The sequence below is a fragment of the Pristis pectinata genome, chromosome 5, assembly GCF_009764475.1.
Source record: "Pristis pectinata isolate sPriPec2 chromosome 5, sPriPec2.1.pri, whole genome shotgun sequence".
NCBI classification, from domain to species: domain Eukaryota; kingdom Metazoa; phylum Chordata; class Chondrichthyes; order Rhinopristiformes; family Pristidae; genus Pristis; species Pristis pectinata.
Genome location: NC_067409.1, coordinates 99282196 through 99304892, shown reverse-complemented (window position 1 = coordinate 99304892; position 22697 = coordinate 99282196). Strand labels below are relative to the sequence as shown.

At 40.2% G+C, this 22697-nt stretch overlaps 1 protein-coding gene across 2 annotated transcripts in view; it reads right to left on the bottom strand.

Annotated features, from left to right (window-relative positions):
• The window catches only part of LOC127570841 (PH domain leucine-rich repeat-containing protein phosphatase 1-like), a 154937-nt gene that overhangs the window by 122062 nt on the left and 10178 nt on the right, over positions 1 to 22697 (bottom strand). The gene's annotated exons all lie outside the window — the stretch shown is intronic.

Genomic DNA, 22697 nt, shown 5'->3' with positions numbered 1-22697 from the left:
TATCTACCTTATTTTTCTTGATGAATCATTGCATAAAACCTATATGAAACTAAAACTATCAACACATATCAGGACTACTTTGCTATTTGATTATTGAAGAAATAACCATCTCCAGGAAAATGGTCCTGTATATGCTTATAATCCACTCTTCTGCAAAAACAATGTAATAGATTTCTAGTCAGAAATGAAAAACCCCTGCAAGGACATTTTAGTTGTTACGTTTGCCTCAGACTAAAATGTGTCATTCCCAATTTATAAAGTTGGTCAATTCCTTATGTTACATCTCTTACATAGTATACAATTTAAGATTCAATTCAAAATGCAGAATTAAACTCAAAGTACAGATGGTTAAGAAATTAAATTGAAACCAAATACAAATTATATTTTCCATCTACCACATTACTTGCAATAAGACATTAAGAAAGATTTTCAAATCATGGTATAAATTTTAGCTATTATACAATGTGATTATTTCTCAAGACCTCAGTGTTGCTGGCAAAGTTAGCATTTATTCCCATTCCCAATTGTGCTTTAGAAGGTGGAGTTGAGCCTCCTCCTTCAACTGCCGCTGTCCTTCTGGTGAAGGTATTTGCACTGTGTTGTTGGGCAGTGAGTTCCAGGGTTCCAGGATTTAGACCCACCAACAATGAAGAACCAACAATATATTTCTAAATTGGGATGGTGTGCAACTTGGAGGGGAACCTGCAGATAGTGTTGTTTCCATATGCCCTTGTTTTTCTTGGTAGTAGAACTCACAGGTTAGGTAGGCACTGTTGGTGTAACCTGGACCAGTAACTATGGTGCATTTTGTAGATGGCACAAGGTACCATGCAAGTGAGCTTCAGTGCCCTGGATGGTATCAAGTTTTTTGAATTTGTGGGAGCTGCACACATCCAGGCAGGTGGACAGTCTTCCACTACACTCCTCACTATTGCTTTATAGATGGTAAAAAAAAAAAGGCTTTCCAGTGTGAGGAGGTGAGTCACTTGCTGCAGGAGATCCATCTGCTCTTGTTGCCACTGTACTTTCATAGACAGTCCAGCTAAGTTTCCAGTCAATGGTAATACCCAGGATGTTGATGGTGCAAAATTTGGCAATGGTAATAACATTGAATACTGAGGGCAGTTCGTTAAATTCTGTCTTGTTGAAGATGGTAACTGCCTGGAACTTTGTGGCACAAATGATACTTGCCACTGTATTCAGGTATGGGGGAAGGTTATTGATAAAGCTGCTGAAGATACATGAGCCTAGGACACTGCCCTGAGGAAATGCTGTAGAGTTGTGCTCGGGATGGGGTGAATGATCGCCACAACATCTTCCTTTGAGCGAGGCAACACTCCAACCAATGAAGTATTTTCCCCTTTATTCCATGACTTCAGTTTTACTCAGGTTCCTTGATGCCATACTCAAATACTGCCTTGATGTCACAAGCAGTCACTCTCACTTCACCTCCAGAATTTAGCCCTTTGGTCCATCTGTGGACAAAGGCTGTCATGAGGTCTGGAACCAAGTAGTTTTGGTGAAACTAAAACTGGGCATCAGTGTGCAAGTTATTGTTGAGTACATGCCACTTCATAGGACTACAGATCACAGCTTTCATCATTGTGCTCATACATCTCAAGTGATTTTTAAAATCATTACCTGCTCATTAAGAGATTAGAGTACAACCAATGACCATCTGCCGACAAAAATACTGAATTAGAAAAGCAATGCTTTATAAATCTCAATGCAATCCCCCAATTTGCTTTACCTCACCCAACAACACTCCTTGAAAGGTTGCAGGGTGCCATTTGGAAATATGGAGACACCCAGAAAGCATACCCTTTGGTCTACAGTTGGCCTGGTTTCCATTCAACTTCAGTAGAAGACACAGATCTGTGGTAATATGAGATTTCCCCCAATCTACCATCAATTACACCAGCAAAAAGGGAGAACCTTTGAGGAAATACTACTTTTCCTGGAAAATTTTCAGAATAATGACATCACTGTGGAGCTTTTAACTTGAACATCCTAGTGAAACAATGTTAAATTATGATGGCAGATGGAAGGAACATGGCCTGCATGCTTATGGCATACTAAAATACAGATGGTGAAACCAGCCGCAATTCAAGACCTACACAAAAAATGGGCCTGCACTACTGCTGAAATATTTGTTACCCTATTTGCATGGGTTAATATAAACAACAGCAAGGGACTTTCTGCTCATTCTTAGTTGACATTTTTAGCATCGAAATCCCTTCAGATTTTCTCCTGGTAGACATCTTAACAGCTACATTCCTCGTCCCAAGTATTCCTCCAATCTCTGGCCTGAACAGGCTCACTTGGTCCTAATTAATCCTCACTAAGTCCTCACCAATACCACTTAATTTAATTCTTTCCATTTCAGTTGACTTTCTTAACCTTGCCCTAGGTAGTTCTATACACTTACATAATGTTTTACCACATCCTAAGGAAGTCTCAAAGCCCTTCATGATTCATGTATAAATGACGTATGATCATGATCTTTCATATTTTCTTATGACATAGGAGGCCATGTGGCCCATAGAATCTTTTAACAGCTACCTGAGCTAGCACAGGGACGTCTGTTAAATATCTCTGCTAATGGTAGTCCCTCCAACAACACTCAAGGAAACACTGCAATGGAATCTTTGCCTATATTATGCACAAGACCTACAGTATAATGTGGTTAGAAGCCACATTGTAACACAGGTGAGGGTTTCATCAACAGAACTAAAGTGACAGTAATTGAGATGTTCACAGAGTATCTTGAATAATAAAATTCTGACATGATGCTTGCAGGTTTGTCTTCTTATTTTCACCTACATACAGTAATTATTTTTTCATAATTCAGAAGTACAATTGAAACCAAACGAACAGATGCAGTAGAAAAAATATTTCTCCATGAACAATATATTTAGTAGTTTCCATGATATAATGAATTAAGGAAGATTTGGGGCTTTAACTATAAAGTAATACAAAGAGGATTTTGTTTATTTCGTTATCCAGTGGCACAGCATTGGACAGAAGCAGTGTAGCACTTGCACTTTAATAAATCAAATGGACATGCAGAAGCATTACATTCAGTCTAACCAATAAATCTGAAAATAACCCAATGTGAATAAACTACTTATTGTCCAAAAAGAAGCATTTTCAGAGGCCATTCCTGATTAAACATCAAACTCAGAATCCTGGATCTTTTTTGTTAAAGATTGTAAGAACACAAAGCAAGTTTTGGGATGTTAGCAAGGTGTACTGTGTAAGATTGGAAACAGGAAAAAGACCAGGACACTTAATCCTGCTAGCTGGCCCTGGTGGCCCAATTTCATACACCTTTCCCTCATGATGCTTACAAGTTTAAAATTAACAATTAACCTACTTCAAAAAGCAGCCAGCAAAAGAAATTAAAGTTAGTGACTAAGGTAGCATTGGAATTGGTGACCAACAGCCAAAGGCAGGGTCTTTCCAGAATTTAAACTGAGCAATGTTCTGTTCGTCCAGATCAGGATGTCGGACGAGCAACATGAGATAAAAGTTAATTGGTAATAGTAGGGGTCATGCATACATTTGGACCTTTATATTTTCAGATAATATTGCTAAGGGTCACAATGGAATGAAGAATAGACCCAAGTGACTCATGACTCTTTCCACAATTTATATTTAGCTAGTCTCACTATGGACCTGCAGTCTATGTGGTCTACGTCTATTTTTTTCATGGTAACTCTTAGGTTAAGCAGGAGCACTTAGAAACCAGGTCCAGTCTTTATATTCCGGAAGAAAACCACCTATATTGCAATTAAATTAAAATCATGGTTAAACAAGCACTAACATCAAGGTTTATAAACTTGTCATTTTGCATAAGGTCTCCATCCTTCACATTTTCTTATCCTTCCTCACTTGCACACCTGATCTCTGAGTAGAGCTGACATTTTGCTCACAGCTCTTTGGAATCATGGGAATTTATGGTGCAGAAAATATTAGATGGATTGTGAAAAGGCACCCAAACAATTGTGGTGATGTAGGACATTTTATGATTAAAAGCATAATAAGGGTAACATAATAATCATGGGGACTTTGTTATGTATAGACTAGGCAAACTAGACTAGCAGTATTAGTGTAGAGAAGGAATTCATGGAGTGAAAAAGAAGTTGTTTTCTACATCAGTATTTTGAAGAGCAAATTATGCTTTAGATCTAGTATGGCGCAATAAGAAAGGAGATATTTGATGATCTTGGTTAAGGGCTGCTAAAGAAAAGCCTTTACCATGGAGGTAAAGACAAGGTTATTTAACCATCATTGAGGTCAATCACCATATCACCACAAAGGTAAAGACAAGGTGTTTAATTAATTTGAAATACAATGTATAAAAATGAGAGGTTATCCACTTCCCCAGAAAAGACAGAAATGTTGAGTAATTTTTTTTCCCCCAGTGATGAGAGATCGAGAAATGTAGATGTTCAAAGGAACCTTGGCATTCTTGTACACAAGTCACTGAAAACTAACATGCAGGGGCAGCAGACAATTACAAAGGCAAATCGTATGCTGGCCTTTATTGCTAGAGGATTTGAGAACAAGAACGTGGATGTCTTACTTCAATTAGATAAGATCTAATACCAGGAGTATTGTACAACTTTAGTTTCCTTTCCTTGTTATAGATGAAGTGCAGCAAAGATTTACCAGACCAGTTTCTGGAATGACAGGCCTGCCATATGAGGAGAGACCTCTATTCTCTGACGTCAAAAATAATGAAAGGTTGACATGAAACAAAAAAAATTTCAATTTTCAGAAGGTTTTCAATAAGGTTCCACACAGAAATTGGGAAACAAGATCAGGGCACATGAAATTTGACTACACTAATGTAGATTAAGTAGTAGTTATCAAACAGAATGCAAAGAATGGGAATAAACAGATACTTCTCAGGTTGGCAGGCAGTGGCTAGAGAGGTACCTCAGGTATCAGTGCTTGGACCCAGCTGTTCACAATCTATATCAACCATATGGCTGAGGAACCAAATGTTATATTTAGTTTGCTGATAATACCAAGAAAGATGGAATCGTGAGCAGGGAGGTGAATGCAAAGGTTTCATGGGGATATCAGCAAGCTGAGTGAGTGTGAAAGAACATGACACATGTAATGATTGGTAAGGGGGGATGTTAAGGGTTATGGGAAGAAGGCAGGAGAATGGGGTTGAAAAATAATCAGCCATGATTGAATGGCAGAGTAGACTTGATGGGCCAAATGGCCTAATTCTGCTGCTATATCTTATGGTAATACAATGTGAAATTATAAATTGAAATTATCCATCTCTGTGCACAAGACTGAAAAGGGAAGTTTTTTTTAAATAAGAGAAATTTGGTAATGTTGATGTTCAAAGGAACCTAATCTTCTTCCACAGATATCACTGCAAGCCTACATGCAAGTGCAGCAAGTGATTAGATAGGCAAATGCTATGAATGATTTGAGTACAGGAATAAAGATGTAAGAACACTGCAACTATATAGGGCCTTGGTGAGACTGTATCTGGAATACTGTGTACAGATTTGGTCTCCTTACCTAAAAAAAGATATACTTGTCAGAAAGGGAGTTTCAGTAAACAGGAGGAATATTTGCCAAAATGGCAAGAGATTGAGACTAGGCCTGTATTCTCCAGAATTTAGAAGAGTAGGAGAGATCTCAATTCAGTTTACATAATCTCCCCCAGGCTGGATGTAGGGATGATATTTTCCCTGGCTGAGGAGCCTTGAACCAGCATCACAGTCTCAGAATAAGGAGTAGGCCATTTAGGACCAAAGATGTTTCTTTATGCAGAGTGTAGTGGATCTCTAGAACTTTCTAGCATAGAGGGCCATTGATGCTCAGTTATTAAGTTCATTTAAAACAGTGGTCTGGATCTAAAAGGAATCAAGGGATATGGGAATAGTGCTGGAAACTAGCACTGAAGTAGAAGGTCAGCCATGAATTTAATGAATGGCAGGGCTGACTCAAAGAGCCAAACCACGTAATTCTGCTCCAATTTCCTATGAGTATAGGCCCATGCTGCTCACCCTGTTGCATATTAACCCTTTCATCTTGGGTATCAACACAGTGAAACATTTGCAATGCAAGTATATCCTTCCACAAAAATGGTGACCAAAACTGTATGCAGTACTCCAGGTATCATCTCACCAGTATCCCATATTTGCAGTAGACATCCCTATTGTTATTAACAAAAGAATAAAAGAACATCAAAAACAGGAGCAAGCTTATTGACTGCTCTAACCTATTCTGCCATTCAATAAGATCATGGCTGATACATTCTTGGTCTCAACACCATTTTCTGCTCTCTTTCCATAACTCTTGAAAACCTTCTAGTTCAATTATTCATCAATCTACAGCTTGAATATATTCAACGAATGCAAATGGGGTACAGAATTTGAAAGAATCACGACAGAGAAGAAATTCCTTCTCAAAGTCTTAAATGGGCCACCACTTATTCTGAAAAAATGCCCATACCCGCCCACCCCCAAACTAGGGTAAACATCTTCTCAGAACCTATCCTGTCAATCAGACTCAGAAACTTGTATGCTTTAATAAGATCAGCTCTCATTCATCTAAACTTCTATGAGTATTGGCCCATGCTGTTCACCCCATTGCATATTAACCCTTTCATCTTGGGTATCAACACAGTGAAACATTTGCAATGCAGTATATCCTTCCACAAAAATGGTGACCAAAACTGTGTGCAGTACTCTATGTGTTGTCTCACCAGTATCCCATATTTGCAGTAAACATCCCTATTGTTATTCTCCATAAGCCATGCATTAAAGGCCAACATTCCAATATACCCTTTATACTTCCATGCACCAGGAACATTAGATCTCTTTGAATTGCAACATGCTATTTAAATAATCATTTGCTTTTTCACTATTCTTTCCAGAGCGGATAATCTCACATTTTCCCACAATATATTCCATCTGCCAATTTCTAGCTCATTCATTGAACCTATCTTTACCTCTATGCAAACTCTTTCTTGCTTCCTCACAGCTTGGTAACTCACCTATCTGTGGGTCAACAGCAAATTGTCTACAGTACCCTTGGTCCGAACCTCCAATTCACTCATATAGATTGTAAATACTTGAGGGTCCACTACTCATCCCTGTAATCCCACAAGCCACTGAGTACCAATCTGAAAATGGCCCATTTATCATGACTCGATGTTTTTATTCATTAATTTGCAATCCCCTACCCATACCAATGACATCCAAAACAACACAAATGCTCAGACCTGATAGCCAAGCAATGCAGCAGCCACAGTTTAAGCATTCAAATTCTCATCTGCACAACTTAGAGTTACTTTAAATATAGAAATTACTATCAATTTCTTGCTGACTGGTACATCTTTATGGTAACACAATCAAGGACAACACCAATTTCAGCTCACTTTCAGCTTAAATGCAAATATAAAACTCAACTTAATTTCTGAAACCCAAGTAGTTTTCTGAAGTGAAAGTTTCCATTAAATATACACATACAGAACTCAGTCAGTTCAACTGGTACTATATTTTCATCAAACAGGAAGGAGTGATGAGAGAGGATTAGTAGTCTGGTAATATTTTAAATACAGTTTTCATCCTATTGTCAGAAGCAGTTTCTCATTTACATCAGCTATGCTATTTTCCTTTTTAAAAGAAAGCAAGTTCACTACAACTAAAATCGTCAATGGTTATCCCATTCTCTGGATTTCTTCATAAAAGATTCCATTGCAAGATCACAAGACAAGGGAGCAGAAGCAGGCCATTCGGCCCATCGAGTCTGCTCCAAGGAAAAGGGAAAAAGAAATGGGGTGGGGAAAAAAAACCTATTCTAATCCCATTTTCCAGCCTTATCCCCATATCCCTTGATACCCTGACTATTTAGATATCTGTCTATCTCCTCCTTGAACACCCCCACTGATCTGGCCTCCACTGCTGTGCGTGGCAAGGAGGTCCACAATTTCACCACCCTCTGGGTAAAGAAATTTCTCCTCATCTCTGTCTTGAAACTGTACCCTCTAATTCTAAGATTGTGCCCTCTGGTCCTGGACTCGCCCACCAAGGGAAACAGCCTAGCCACATCTACTCTATCCTTTCCTGTCAACATTTTAAATGTCACTACGAGGTCCCCTCTCATCCTTCTGTACTCCAGTGAGTACAGTCCAAGAGCCGACAAACGCTCATCATACGTAAGCCCTTTCATTCCCGGAATCATTCTCGTAAATCTCCTCTGAACCCTCTCCAACGTCAGCACATCCTTCCTAAGATGTGGGGCCCAAAACTGCGCACAGTATTCCAAATGAGGCCTCACTAGTGCCCCGTAGAGCCTCATCAACACTTCCTTACTTTTATACACTATACCTCTCGAGATGAATGCCAACATAGCATTCGCTTTCTTAACCACCGATCCAACCTGGTGGTTAACATTTAAGGTATCTTGTACGAGTACCCCCAAGTCCCTTTGTACTACCGTACTTTCAATCTTCTCTCCTTCTAGATAATAATCTACCCGCTTATTTCTGCTTCCAAAGTGTACAACTGCACATTTCTCAACATTGAATCTCATTTGCCATTTCCTTGCCCATTCTCCTAAACTGTCTAGGTCCCTCTGCATCCTTTCTATTTCCTCTATGCTCCCTACTCCTCCACTTATCTTGGTGTCATCCGCAAACTTAGCCACACAACCATTTATTCCATCATCCAAATCATTGATGTACAAGGTAAAAAGAAGCGGCCCCAACACCGACCCCTGCGGCACACCACTAGTAACCGGTAACCAACCAGAATGAGATCCTTTTATTTCCACCCTTTGCTTCCTGCCAACCAGCCAATGCTCCACCCATTCTGCTATCCTACCCATAATTCCATGACCTCTCATCTTATTAATCAGTCTCTTGTGAGGCACCTTATCGAAGGCCTTTTGAAAGTCTAAATACACAACGTCTACCGCCTCTCCCTTATCCACCCTACCTGTGATTTTCGCGGTTTAACGTGTCGCGTCCACAGATGTTTCCGACAACGAGATCGGGTCCCACCCTAATTATAAGGGAACCAAACCACCAGGATGGAAGGCAGTTATATTAGTCAGCGGCAAGAATTTTAAATGCTGAATTGAGGATTGTTCACCCATTATTCGAAACTGAGCTTTACAATATAAACCGCGAAAGCTAACCTGACTATAAAGGCCAAGCGCAGGGGGCACGGTTCTTTCGAACTTTATTTCAATTTCAATTGGGATACAAATACATATATACATATAAATACATATATACAAGGTGTACTTCAACAATCCATAAACACCTGCAATAGATCAATTGTTAATCGTATTGCAAGGCTACAAGTGTCTTCTGCAAACGTCTTATACTTCTGAATGCCCAGAAAACTGAACAAGGTGTTGTTATCTTTCTCCCACAGACCTCGAGCACCGATGACAAAACCGAAATACTCGACGATCTTGGTCTTCGTCAATTCCTTCACCTGTGCCGTTAGATGCCGGTACTTGTTCCTCTTTTCGGTCCAGGCTTTTGAGGTGGCTTGGTTGTTATCTTCATATCGAACTGTAACATCAACCACGGTTGCTCGATCACCTTTAACCAAAATAACATCTGGCTTCCAAAGCGCACCGTCTGCACTCAAGTGCGGTTCCATGTAAGGTATCCACAGATATTGTTCAGCCTTGGACCGTAGTCTCTCGAGAATTTTATTGTGCCTTTTTATACGAATGTTCTTAACTGCCAAACATCGCCCGGAGATGTGAGCCAGAGTCTCATTGGCTATCCCACATCTCCGGCAGGTCTTCACTGCTTCAGGGTTACCCCTGCCACGTGTACATCTTGTGGGGTACTGGCCACATCTTTACAATAACGCATTTACCACCTGGTACCCCTTCCAGGCGGTATGCCTCCTCAACCATCCATTCGATATCTTATCATTCTTAAACTCTCTTACACCTGATCCTTGATATACCTGTGCTGCCCATCGCACAAATTCCGCAGATCTCCAGTCGATGTTAAATTTGGCGACTCGTCCTTCACCATCACCCAGCTGTATCCCCCCTCTTCCATATCAGCAAGGAGACTCCCAGAGAGAGGTTGTAAAATCACATTATCTGATATATCGCACTTTTATCACCGCCAGTCCTTTCAATTTTTCAATAGCAGCATTGTTATCTTCATCAGCCCACTCAAAAGAGTGTCCAATAACTGCATCTTCAGATTGTTCCAAGGACTGGCGCTTTCGTATGATCGCCAACGGGATCTGTATTTCCAATCTCGGCAGACACAGTCCTCCATCTCTTGATCTAGAATATAACAACCCATTAGTAGTGTCATTAGGGAGATGGAGTATTTCTTTAACTGTCACTCTTACCAACCGATCAAGATCCACCAATTCATTCTGAGAGGCCTCAGTTAAGATTAGTTGGTAGTAGACCCGCGGTATAATATAGGTCTTCAGCAATTCGACTTTCTGTATCGGTTTCAATTTTGCCCTCCTCAAGGCATCAAACCATTGCTTCAGCTTAGGTTTAACATCTTCGGTGGAAATTCCGCACCATGGATCGATTCTTGCTCCCAAGTACTTTTCAATCTCTCCAGGCGGGATATAAGCAATCTTATCATCTCCAAACTGCCATGGCTCTTTCAAGTTGTATACATGGGTTTTTCGACCACTCAAGAAGTGAAAACCTTTAGTTTTCCTCACATTGACCTCCAGGCCAGTCGCATCACAGAAATTGCTCAATATGTTGATATTTCTGAGCATGCCATTGTATGAGTCACTGAGGATGGCAATGTCATCGGCAAAGGCTAACGCCGTACATCTCGATCTGCCCTCAGGAGTAACCATTTCGACCCCTCTACCCCGCTGTTCAAGGGTACTAATCAGAGGGTCCATGGCTATATTAAAAAGGATCGGTGAGAGGGGATCACCCTGTTTCACTCCTCTTTTAATTTCGATCTTATTGGTCTTCTTCGCACCGATCTCAACCACAGTTGTTGTGTTGGAGTAAAGATCTAAGACCAAGTCAATAAAGACTTTCGGTGCTCTCACTCGCTGCAGGGCTTTCATAATCAACTTATGACCGACCGAGTCAAAAGCCTTAGCCAGATCTACAAACAGCACGGCCAACTCCTTGCCATTCCTCTTCGATCCTTTAATGATGTTTCTTAGGATCGTTATATTCTTATTACAGCCTGGTGTATTTAATAGGAATCCCTTCTGTCTTGAGCTTATTCTTACGGATTCGCTCAACCTTTTAGCCAAGATCTTTGTAAAGAGCCTTAACATCATCGGACCTATAGTAATAGGTCTCCAGTTGTCCAAACTCTTGAGCAGTTCTTCACTATCCGACTTAGGGATTAACACTGTCCGGCTCTTTTTCAGGCATTCTGGGATGGTCCCCGACCTCAGCCACAATGTGAATAGGCGAGCAAGCACATTCTCGTCATTTGCGACCAGCTGCTGGAGATCTTTTTTAGCAATACCATCAGGGCCGGCAGCACTATCCTCCTTAATGCCTTTTAGTGCTGCCTCAACCTCTTCTCGATCGATCTTACGAAGAAGGTGCCACTCATCAAAATCTCGATGGTAATCTTCCAGCTTGCTAAGATCTGCTCGATCATTAGCCACACCCAGCTTCCCCTGGAAGCAATGAAATACATCGTCAATTTTCAGGGGGCAGTTGTTCTGCATTGGTGCTCCCATCAATTGCCGCGCCAAGCGCTTTCGATCTTTTTGAAATACACCAGTTATCAGCTTCTCTTTCTCAAACTTGAAACTAAACTCAATCATATTGTGATCACTTGTTCCCAGTGGTTCCTTTATCTTTAGTTCCCTAATCACCTCGGGTTCACTACATAGCACCCAATCCAAAACAGCCAATCCCCTGGTGGGCTCCTCAATAAGTTGCTCCAGAAAAACATCCCTTAGACATTCCACAAACTCACTCTCCTGAGTACTACTGCCTTGCTGGATTTCCCAGTCCACCTTCATGTTAAAATCCCCCATAATTATCTTCACATTGTCACTCTGGCACTCTTTTTCTATCTGCTGGAGGGACGGCAGAGGAGAAATGGAAGAAATTTCTACAGGAAATAAGGACAATGCAGGACAGATATATTCCAAGAAAAAAGGTTTTGAATGGAAAAAAGGCACAGATGTGGATAACGAGGGAGGTGAAGGATAAAATAAAAGCAATTTCACTTTGAGTGACCATTGCTGTACACATATTTAATTAGCTTACTACAATATAACAGTCCAATACTCATGCAAAACCTTTCAAATGCTTTTACAAAATGCCACAGCATTTCAAACCATAGTCACAGCACCCTGGCAACTATGCTCATAATACAGTTGTCATTTTAAAAGCATACAGTAGCAAATCAAAGGTCAATTAGTGCAGTAAACTCCAAAGTACAGACTATCACAAGTAGCCTGATTGCTCTTAGAGGCAGTGGCGTGTTTGGCTAGCAGTTGCTTCTCTGCTCTGCAGCTCTCTTTTCTCCCATGAATGTGAGAACTTCCTGTGTGTTCACTGCATTGTGAATGGAGTTTGGCAACAAGTCAGAAAGCCAGTCCAGAGCACTGCCAATGCATTAAATTCAAGTTCTGTCCTGCCACTAAATTAGAGGAATTCACATTTTCAATAATGTTCAAGTTTCTGAATGGATTCTTTTTTAGCAAAAATATTACAATGAACAACATCCGGAGGAAAACTATTCCAAACAACTTTGGTGGGGTCATCTGGTTAGAATTCAATTTGGTTTCAGTCACTGGCTTTCACAAAGTTTTATTTGTTTTCCCTGTATTAATACCATCAACTCCAGGCTAGTATGGTTGTAAGCAGTTTCCAATGCCCTCACCTCCTGTCTTCAGCTCCACCCCAACCCCAAACATTTGTTTACCTATCAATCTTTACATACGTTACTACGGGAACTGTTTGTGTTGCTCCACTATGTTACTTTGATATTGATGTTTTCCACTGGCTTCTATTCTGCTTTTCAGCAAAGTTGAACAATGGTTAAGTGTTTATCTTGAGTTTTTGTTTACTTGGAGTTCATTTGGCACCAAGATGGTAATAACCACAACATTCACTGGCATATGAAAAATAATAAAAAGATAGATTTCATTATTTAAAATAGCTAATCTAATTGTGGCAAAGTACTACATCCTTTCTTTCTTTCAATGCCTTTTATATTCATCCAGAATTAAGATCTCAGCTAAACTATACAGCTGTTTATGTGTAGAATTTGAATTTATGGTTTAACTAGTATAAAAAAAACCTTTAAGTCTACCTAAAAAATATTATTCTTGATATTTTTTCCAATAGCTTAAATTCCATGCAGGCGATAAATGTCAATCATATACATCTGGTCTACACGATTTTACACATGGTTTTCAAAATATGCATATAGATAACAGAGCAAACCCATTTATCAGAAAAATCTGTTGAGGTGTGCCCTGACAATTGTGAAAAAAGCCAGAACAACAAAAGATTGGTGCAAATAGGGTTAAAAACAAAAAGGTATTTGACATTACATGAAAGAAAATGAAGAATCTGATGAACAAATAATTAAGGGAAATCCTGAACAAGTATTCCGGGGCTACCGTTTCTGTAGTTGGTGGCAAAACCACCTATTGAACTTCGGAGCACCTTTATAGTGTAATGCATACAAAATTAAAACATACAGTCTCAACCTCAGAAGCAATACAAATGCTAAAGTGCAACGATAGCATGAGGAGGAGGACAGAACTCATTAATTTGTATGGGCAATGGTGGAGTCAACAACTCCATTAAATCAAATGCACCGACTTCCAGAGCCAATGATACAAAAACTCTGCTGTAGGTATACCTGTATTATTACAGCAAGTTTTTGTCAAGGGTTTTTGGAAATTATTTGTTGTGCAAATCAAAAATGGCAAGTAAAAAAAAATTACTCTTGACGTAAATCTTCAGATAAATGATAATCTAGCTGTAAATTTCTACTTATGTTCTAAGACAAAGAAAATGAAAATGGGAAGAATACCATCATGGCCAATGTGTAAATTAGGCAAATTTGGAGCCCCCCCCTTCAGCAATATTGCTTCAAAAATTTTTCAACACATTCATCGTCCTCTAAGTGCATTTAGAACATAGAACATAGAATATTACAGCATAGTACAGGCCCTTCAGCCCATGGTGTTGTGAAGACCATTTAACCTACTCTAAGATCAATCTAACCATTTCCTCCCACAAACCCCTCCATTTTTCTATCATCCATGTGCCTATCTAAGAGTCTCTTAATGTCCCTAATGTATCTGCCTCTACCAGCACCCCCTGGCAGCATGTTCCACACACCCACCACTCTGTGTAAAAAAAAACTTACCTCTGATATGACCCCTGTATCTTTCTCAAAATCACCTTAAAATTATGCCCCCTTGTGTTACCCATTTCCGCCCTGGGAAAACATCTCTGGCTGTCCACTCAATCTATGGCTCTTATCATCTTGTTCACAGCTATCTCATCCTCCTTCGCTCCAAAGAGAAAAGCCTGAGCTCACTCAATCTATCCTCATAAGACATCCTCTCCAATCCAGGTAACATCTGGGTAAATCTCCTCTGCACTTTCTCTAAAGCTCCACATCCTTCCTATAGTGAGGTGACCAGAACTGAACATAGTATTCTAAGTGTGGTCTAACCAGGGTTTTATGGAGCTGCAACATTACCTCACGGCTCTTGAATTCAATTCCCCAACTAATGAAGGCCACCATGCCATACGCCTTCTTAACAACCCTATCAACTTGCAGGGCAACAGAGGGATCTATGAACTTGGACTCCAAGATCCCTGTGTTCCTCCACACTGCTAAGAATCCTGTCATTAACCCTGTATTCTGCCTTCAAATTCAAAAGTGAATCACTTCACACTTTTCCAGGTTTTACTCCATCTGTCACTTCTCAGCCCAGCTTTGCATACTGTCCACAACACCACCAACCTTCATGTCATCTGCAAACTGGCTAACCCACCCTTCCATTTCCTCATCCAAGTTTCCCTGGATCCCATGCCTCCCAACCTTCTGAATGAGCCTATCATGGGGAACCTTATCAAACACTTTACAGAAGTCTATATGCACCACATCCACTGCTCTACTCTCATCAGTGTGTTTTGTCATATTCTCAAAAGAATTTAATCAGCCTCATCCAAGTCATCTATAAAAATCACAAAGTGCAGGGGTTCCAGAAAAGATCCCTGTGGGACACCACTGGTCACCGACCTCCAGGAATAATACACTCCATCTACAACCACCCTCTGACTTCTATGGGCAAGTCAATTTGTACATAGCAAGCTCCCATAAACAGCAATTCCAAAGACTTCTGCACATGAAGTTAAAATGACAGAGCACTGGTAGGAGGTGATATCTTTCAGTGGAAAAAAAAATGCTGAATCAAGTCCCCATCTGCATCATCACTTGGAAGAGCTTAGTATCCTGGCCAAAATGCATCATTGATAGTGGCTTTTGGATAGAACAATGGAAGAACATTTGGCCAATCAACCCTTCAGGCTCATTCAACCAGTCAAAAATATTTGGGGTGATCTCCATTTTAAAACAATTTACCTTAATTGGTTCTATAACCCTTAAAACCTAGCCTAATAAAAGTCTATCAGGCTTGATTTTGAAATTGCCAACAGACCTTCAGCCTCAGCAGTAGTTGTTTTGAGCAGAGTTCTGGTTTTTAATACTACCCTACTATGAAAAAATGTTCCCAACATCATCCACAAATCCCCTTGCTCTAAGATTATGTTTATGCCATAAACTCAACACCAGAACAAACAGTTCCTCTCTACTGTACCAAATCCTTTAAACACCTTCAAAATTATGAGATCTTAATTTCTTGACAAAACAATCTGATAATTTAAAGCTTTGACCCCAGAACAAGTCAAGGAATTAATCGTAGACTTTAGAAAGGAGAAGTCAGGAGACCACGCGCCAGTTCTTATTGGTGGGACAGAGGTGGAAAGAGTTAGCAGCTTCAGATTCCTGGGAGTTAACATCTTGGATGACCTGTCCTGGGCCCAGCACATATCTGTAGATGCAATCACAAAGATGACGCGCCAATACCTCTACCTTCTTAGAAGCTTAAGGAGATTTGGCATGTCACCAAATATTCTAATAAACTTCTACAGATTCACTGTTGAAAGTATCCCGACTGATTTCATTGTAGCCTGGTATAGCAATTCCAATGTACAGGATCACAAGAGGCTGCAGAGAGAAGTGGACATAGTCCAGTCCATCACGAGCACAGCACTCCCTGCCATTGAAATCACCAACATCTACAAATGGCACTGCCTCAAGAAGGTGGCATCTGTCATCAAGGATCCCCACCATCCAGGTCATGCCCTCTTTGCTTTGCTACCATCAGGCAGGAGATAGAGAAGCCTTAAGTCCCAGACCACCAGGTTCAGGAACAGCTTCTTTCCTACAACCATCAGGTTCTTGAACTGAGCTTCACATCCATAATCCTACCTCAGCAAAGGATCACGACAGACCACCTCTTGCACTACCATGGACATGTGGATTTTTTTTGCAATAATATCTTGTTTTGCACAGTCATTTTTCTTCGAGGTCTTGAATAAATTATGCATAAATTTTACATAAGTTATGTTCCTGGAGGAGTTGCTTATTAAAAAAAAAACAAAGTTAACTAATTCTGCCAAACACTAATAACAATCTAAAAAACCCCAAATGGAAACAAAATCTTGAAAATGAAAAATTCAAGCCTGGCATGTGTTTATATTTTTAAGCAATTAGTTTGGTCCCTTTCCTACCAATTATTAGTGGTGAATTAAATAAGTATCTTCAGTGCAAGAGGAAGAGCAAGAAACAACTGCTACTTATCAAATACCCTGGAGTCACAAACACTGTGATCTATGCCAATATCAACTACAGAGTGGCTGTACAAAGTGAAACAATGTGTTTGTGCAAGCATTGGCTCATTAACATACTTTAGATCACATGCACTGCAATTAAATATGCAACAAGTTGAACAATACCGAAGCCAGTGAGTGTATTTTGGGTGTCAGCATTATAAAAATAAGTTTTGCACAAATTCCCCACCTGTACCAAATATTAGTTTGTGAATGATGGTGTGTGAAAAGCAAGTGGCAAAACATCTCAAGTAAAGAGCTGCACAGATATAAAACTGAAACCCAACCTAAACCTGATCTGACCACAGACCAACTTGGGAAGCAGGCAAGAGAATGGCAAATGGAATTTAACTGGGACAAGTGCGAGGTGTTGCGCTTTGGCAAATTAAATGAGGGCAGGACTTGCACAGTAAGTGGTTGGGCCCTGAAAGCATTGTAGAACAGAGAGACCTAGGGGTACAGGTACGTAATTCCCTGAAAGTGGAAACACAGGTGGACAGGGTGTGAAGGCATTTAGCATGTTTGCCTTCATCATTCAGGGCACTGAATGCAAGAGCAGGGACTTCATGTTACAGTTGTACAAAACTTTGGGGAGACCACAACTGACAGACCGTGTGCGGTTCCAAGTGCCTGGGTATGGGAAGGATGTCATTAAGTTGGAAAGGGTGCAGAAAAGATTCATGAGGATGTCACCCAGATTGGAGGGCTTGAGCTATAAGGAGAGACTGGATAGGCTTGGACTTTTTCCCCTAGAGCATAGGAGGTCAAGGAGTGACCTTATGGGTGTTTATTTAAAATCATGAGGGGCATAATAAAATCGCAGTCTTTTTCCCAGGGCAGGAGAGTCTAAAATTAGTGGGCGGTTTAAGTTGCGAGGGGAAAGATTTAAAAGGGATTTGAGGGGCAACTTTTTCACACAGAGGGTCTTGGGTATATGGAACGAGCTGCCAGAGGAAGTGGGTAGAAACAGGTTTAGAAGACATATAGACAGGTACATGAATAGGAAAGGTTTGGAGGGATATGGGCCTCACACGGGGAAATGGGACTAGCTCAAGTAGACAACTTGGTCAGCATGGACAAGTTAGGTCAAAGGAGCTGCTTCCATGCTGTATAACTATGACTCTAATCCAAACCTGACCCAAGCCCAAGGACCCACTGCCAGCCAGAATCCCAACCTGGCACAAACACAGAGCCTGCACCCTCTCATCCAAGCATTATAGGATCCCCTATAATGTACAAATGTTTCCCCTATAATGTACAATGGTGTATTTATTTGTATAGTGCATTATTTATGAAGACCTCTGTATTAGTACACTTATTTGTAAAAGCCAACCTGGTTTAACTTGACCTGATAATCATAAGTTATTTTCAAATCTGATCTGACCCAAACCTGACGCATATAGTTGAATCTGGTCAGGCTCAGGTAGGGTAACCAGGTTGTAATCCCAGGGCACTTCACAGAAGAGTCAAACAAATTTAACACTGAGCCACTTCAGAAGATAAAAGAATAGATGAGCAAAAGTTTGCTCAAGGAGTTAGATTTTAATTCGCTATTTAAAGGAGATTTGAGAGAAGTCCAGAGATCGGGGCTTGGGCAGATGAAAGTACAATTGACAATGATGAACTGCTGTGCAAAAGAGTAATAAAACATTATCCAAATACCCAAGAGTATTTGGTACACCCCAGACACGGAAAAGGTAGCAGGAGGGGGAGAAGGTAGCAGTTTGTTAAAATGACACCCATAGACCCAAGCAACAAATCCATTGGTGGTTGAGAGCTGACCATCCACTGTCTCTGGCAGGTGAATACAGGGAGAGTACATCAGTCATTTTATCTTCTTTTAGACTGCCTTCAAAATATAAACATGCAATATAAAAAAAGTTTGTTCTATACTCGTCTTCAAAATCCCATGGATAGGAAGGGAAATTTACCATTCAGTATTGGGCCAAATAAAACATTACATCCCTTGAAGCCATCATGCTCAAACAGAAAACTTGTATCTTTTCCATATGTAATGTAGGTAAAGCAATGTAACCGTGATGATGATAAAGTTTGGCTCAGTGGAGGAAGCAGAAGAGAAAGACAATGACCAAGGTGGATAGTTGGGATCAAAGAAACTACTAGTATGATTGCAGCAGCTTCAGGATATACTTGCTGATGAATTAACTTTCTCCAAATCCACCTATCAGGTCACCTGTGGACATAAAAACAAAGACATTTGACTGCTTTACTCATTTAAGTCAGACTATCCTACTAGTGGAGAGCAGCCAGCATTCAATTTGGGTTCCCAAACCAAGAATTCATGATAGCAATGTTATGCATGATGTAATCATGTCACATTTGAGTGAGGTAGGCAGGGGAGGAAGTGGATGATCCAGAACAAGTCTTACCCATGAAACAGCTGAAAATAAAACTTATGGGTAACGCATGCCACCAGTCTAACTGGCTATCAAAAGAATTAAACACAATGAAAATTTCTGATAGTATACAGCATGCAGGTGTCTTTAAACACAATAAAAGGCTAAAAAAAATCAAATAATGAAATGCTAAGATTAAGAAATTTAAGAACAAACTAAAGCTGGAACAAAAAAACAATTAAAAATACTTAAACTCGATTTATTCATAAAGACCCTGAACCAATATTTATCTTGTACACTTGCAGCCATTCACCTACATGCAAATAAATGGAGTGGCTGTTCCTCCTCCAGTTCTAACCTGACACAGTTTCAGCAGGTAGATTTCCTTGCTGGAGGTGCTAAAGAATTGCTTGAACTTCATTGCTGGACATGTGAAGTTGTCAGGGCACTGTCAGGAAATTGTTGGCTAAGAGTGACCAGCAAATTTGGGGCTTTCACGTACGTTCAAGAACCCAAAACATGTTGACAATTACATGGAGAAATATTAGAAACAAAGAAAAACTTCAGCACATTTCAGGCCCTTCAGCCCACAAGGTTGTGCCGAACATGTCCCTACCTTAGAAATTACTAGGCTTACCCATAGCCCTCTACTTTTCTCAGCTCCATGTACCCATCCAAAAGTCTTTTAAAAGACCCTATCGTATCCGCCTCCACCACTGTTGCCGGCAGCCCATTCCACACGCTCACCACTCTCTGAGTAAAAAAAACTTACCCCTGACATCTCCTCTGTACCCACTCCCTAGCACCTTAAACCTGTGTCATCTTGTGGCAACCATTTCAGCCCTGGGAAAGAGCCTCTGACTATCCACAATCAATGCCTCTCATCACCTTATACACTTCTATCAGGTCACCTCTCATCCTCCGTCGCTCCAAGGAGAAAAGGCCGAGTTCACTCAACCTGCTTTCATAGGGCAACATCCTTGTAAATATTAATGGCTCCAAGCCAAACTGGAAGTGTTCTCCTGCAAAACCCAGGCCATCATGTTAATCATTTTTCTTCTCCAATTCATTGGCTTGATTAATAGAAGAGAAAAAAATTTGTTGGCATACTGGTGCAGCTCGTTAGTGTACTGCCTCACAGTTCCAGTATTCAAGGGTTGACTCCAACTTCAGTTACTAGTTGCATGCAGTTTGCATGTTCTTACTGTGAAGAGATGGGTTTTCCCTCAGGTGTTCCAGTCTTCCCCCCACATTGCAAAGAAATACTAGTTGGTAAGTCAAAAGGCGACTGTGAATTAATACCAATGTAGGTAAGTGGTAGGAGCATCAGGTGGGAGTTAATGGGCATACAAGAGAGAATGGATTACAGGGAAACAAGTGGGGAAATGGGATTGACAAGATTGCTATAAGAGCTGGCAGAGACTTGGCGGGCTAAGTGGCCTCCTTCTAGGTTGTAAGGAAATAGGAGAAATACGAGTACTTTTCTCTCACAAAAAGCAGCCTTACAACTGTACATCATATTCTATCTGAAACTGTCAATCACTTTCATACCTGACCACACTTTACACACTATTGAAATTGTCAACTTTACAATAATTTGGTAATAAAGAGATTCAATCACTATGGAATCAACATTCTCTAAATTTGGAGTTATGTCTGGTGCTTTACTGTAGTATTAGTCAATGTTTTGGGTGGTTAAAGAGGCAATACCAGGACCAAAAGTCGGCATGGATATGAATTAAATGGGACAGCAATTTCTTGCATCTGCATATGCACATTTAAATGCAAATTCTGTAACCAGCTGTCAGATAACCTGATCCTGCACTGTAGCAGTCAGATCTACTCTGCATTTACAAACATATTCACTCATGAGTTTGGGATAATTCCCAATGAAAGACACCAAACAAAAAGTTAGACCAGCACATTAATTTGTAAGTGCATTTTTAATAGTATGATCATTAATAATTATTGCCAAACCACCTCTTTGGCCCCTATAATGTATTTTTTTCATGTTAATTAGCATTGGAAGTTACAAAACTTGAGCTTTTTCCTCGTATCTTGTGCCTTAACCAAAATTTTATTCTTCATAGGTTTTAAATCTAATTTATACTTCCTGTTTAAAATTCTAGGTATTTCAGAAAGGATCCTTGAATCCAATTGATAATGGTGTCTTGGTGTTTTCTGTCTTGTTAACAAATGCTGCATTTATGGGCACTTGTGCTAGATCAGATAATTAGTGTTCTACAGCCAGCAGGATGTGAGAAGTGTGATCTGTCAGGGGAGTAACTTACAGCTTTGGGCAACACACCCACTCCACAATATATTTTTTATATATAAATGATGCGATTTGCTGAGAGACATAAAAAAGTGAAATAAGCAAAAGCTATTTTGTTTGGGGCGTGGGGCTGAAAGAGGGGTCCAAAAGATTCCTCAGGAAATTATTTTCAAAGGTTCTCCCCAGTCACATAAGCTGAAAAGCAAAATGCTGAAGCAGCAACAAATGAGAAGGAACATAAATAGAAACAAGTTCACAGTTCAGGTTGAAAAAGATTAATAGAAAAAAAATGTAATAAAATTGATTGGTTAAACTCCATTCCAGACAATGGTCACTCAAAGATAGGTTTTGCTAATGAGAATAAAAATCAGGCTGGCGGCCCAGAGAGGATGAAAATTAGATTAGAAGATAATGATCAAAGTCTTCAAAATGATTAAGTCTCCTTGAGGCATGTTAGCCATCACAATGAGATGCTCCTAGAAACATCGTTAAACATTAAGGAAATTACTTGGAATGTGCGCATGTTTATGCTGCACAGAGTTGTGGACACAGCCCAGCACATCATGGACACCAGCCTTCCCTCCTTGGACTCTGTCTTTACCTCTTGTTGTCTTGGTGAAGCAGCCAACGTAATCAAAGACCCCACCCACCCAGGACATTCTCTCTTCTCTCCTCTTCCATCGGGTAGAAGATACAGGAGCCTGAGGGCACGTACCACCAGACTTAATGACAGCTTCTATCCCACTGTGATAAGACTACTGAACAGTTCCCTTATACAATAAGATGGACTATGACATCACAACCTACCTTGTTGTGACCTTGCACCTTACTGCACTGCACTTTCTCTGTAGCTGTGACACTTTACTCTGTACTGTTATTGTTTTTTACCTGTACTACATCAATGGACTCTGTACTAACTCAATGTAACTGCACTGTGTAATGAATTGACCTGTACAATCGGTATGCAAGACAAGTTTTTCAGGGCACCTTGGTACAAGTGACAATAATAAACCAATACAAAGTTTATTAGCAACTTCATCAAACAACAGTTTCTACAATTTTCATTTACATATGAAAATGATTTTTATCTTGCTGCTCTGGAATACCCCGGGCTTTTGGCAAGATCCCGTAAAGGAGGCACGAGACCAGCCAGTAAA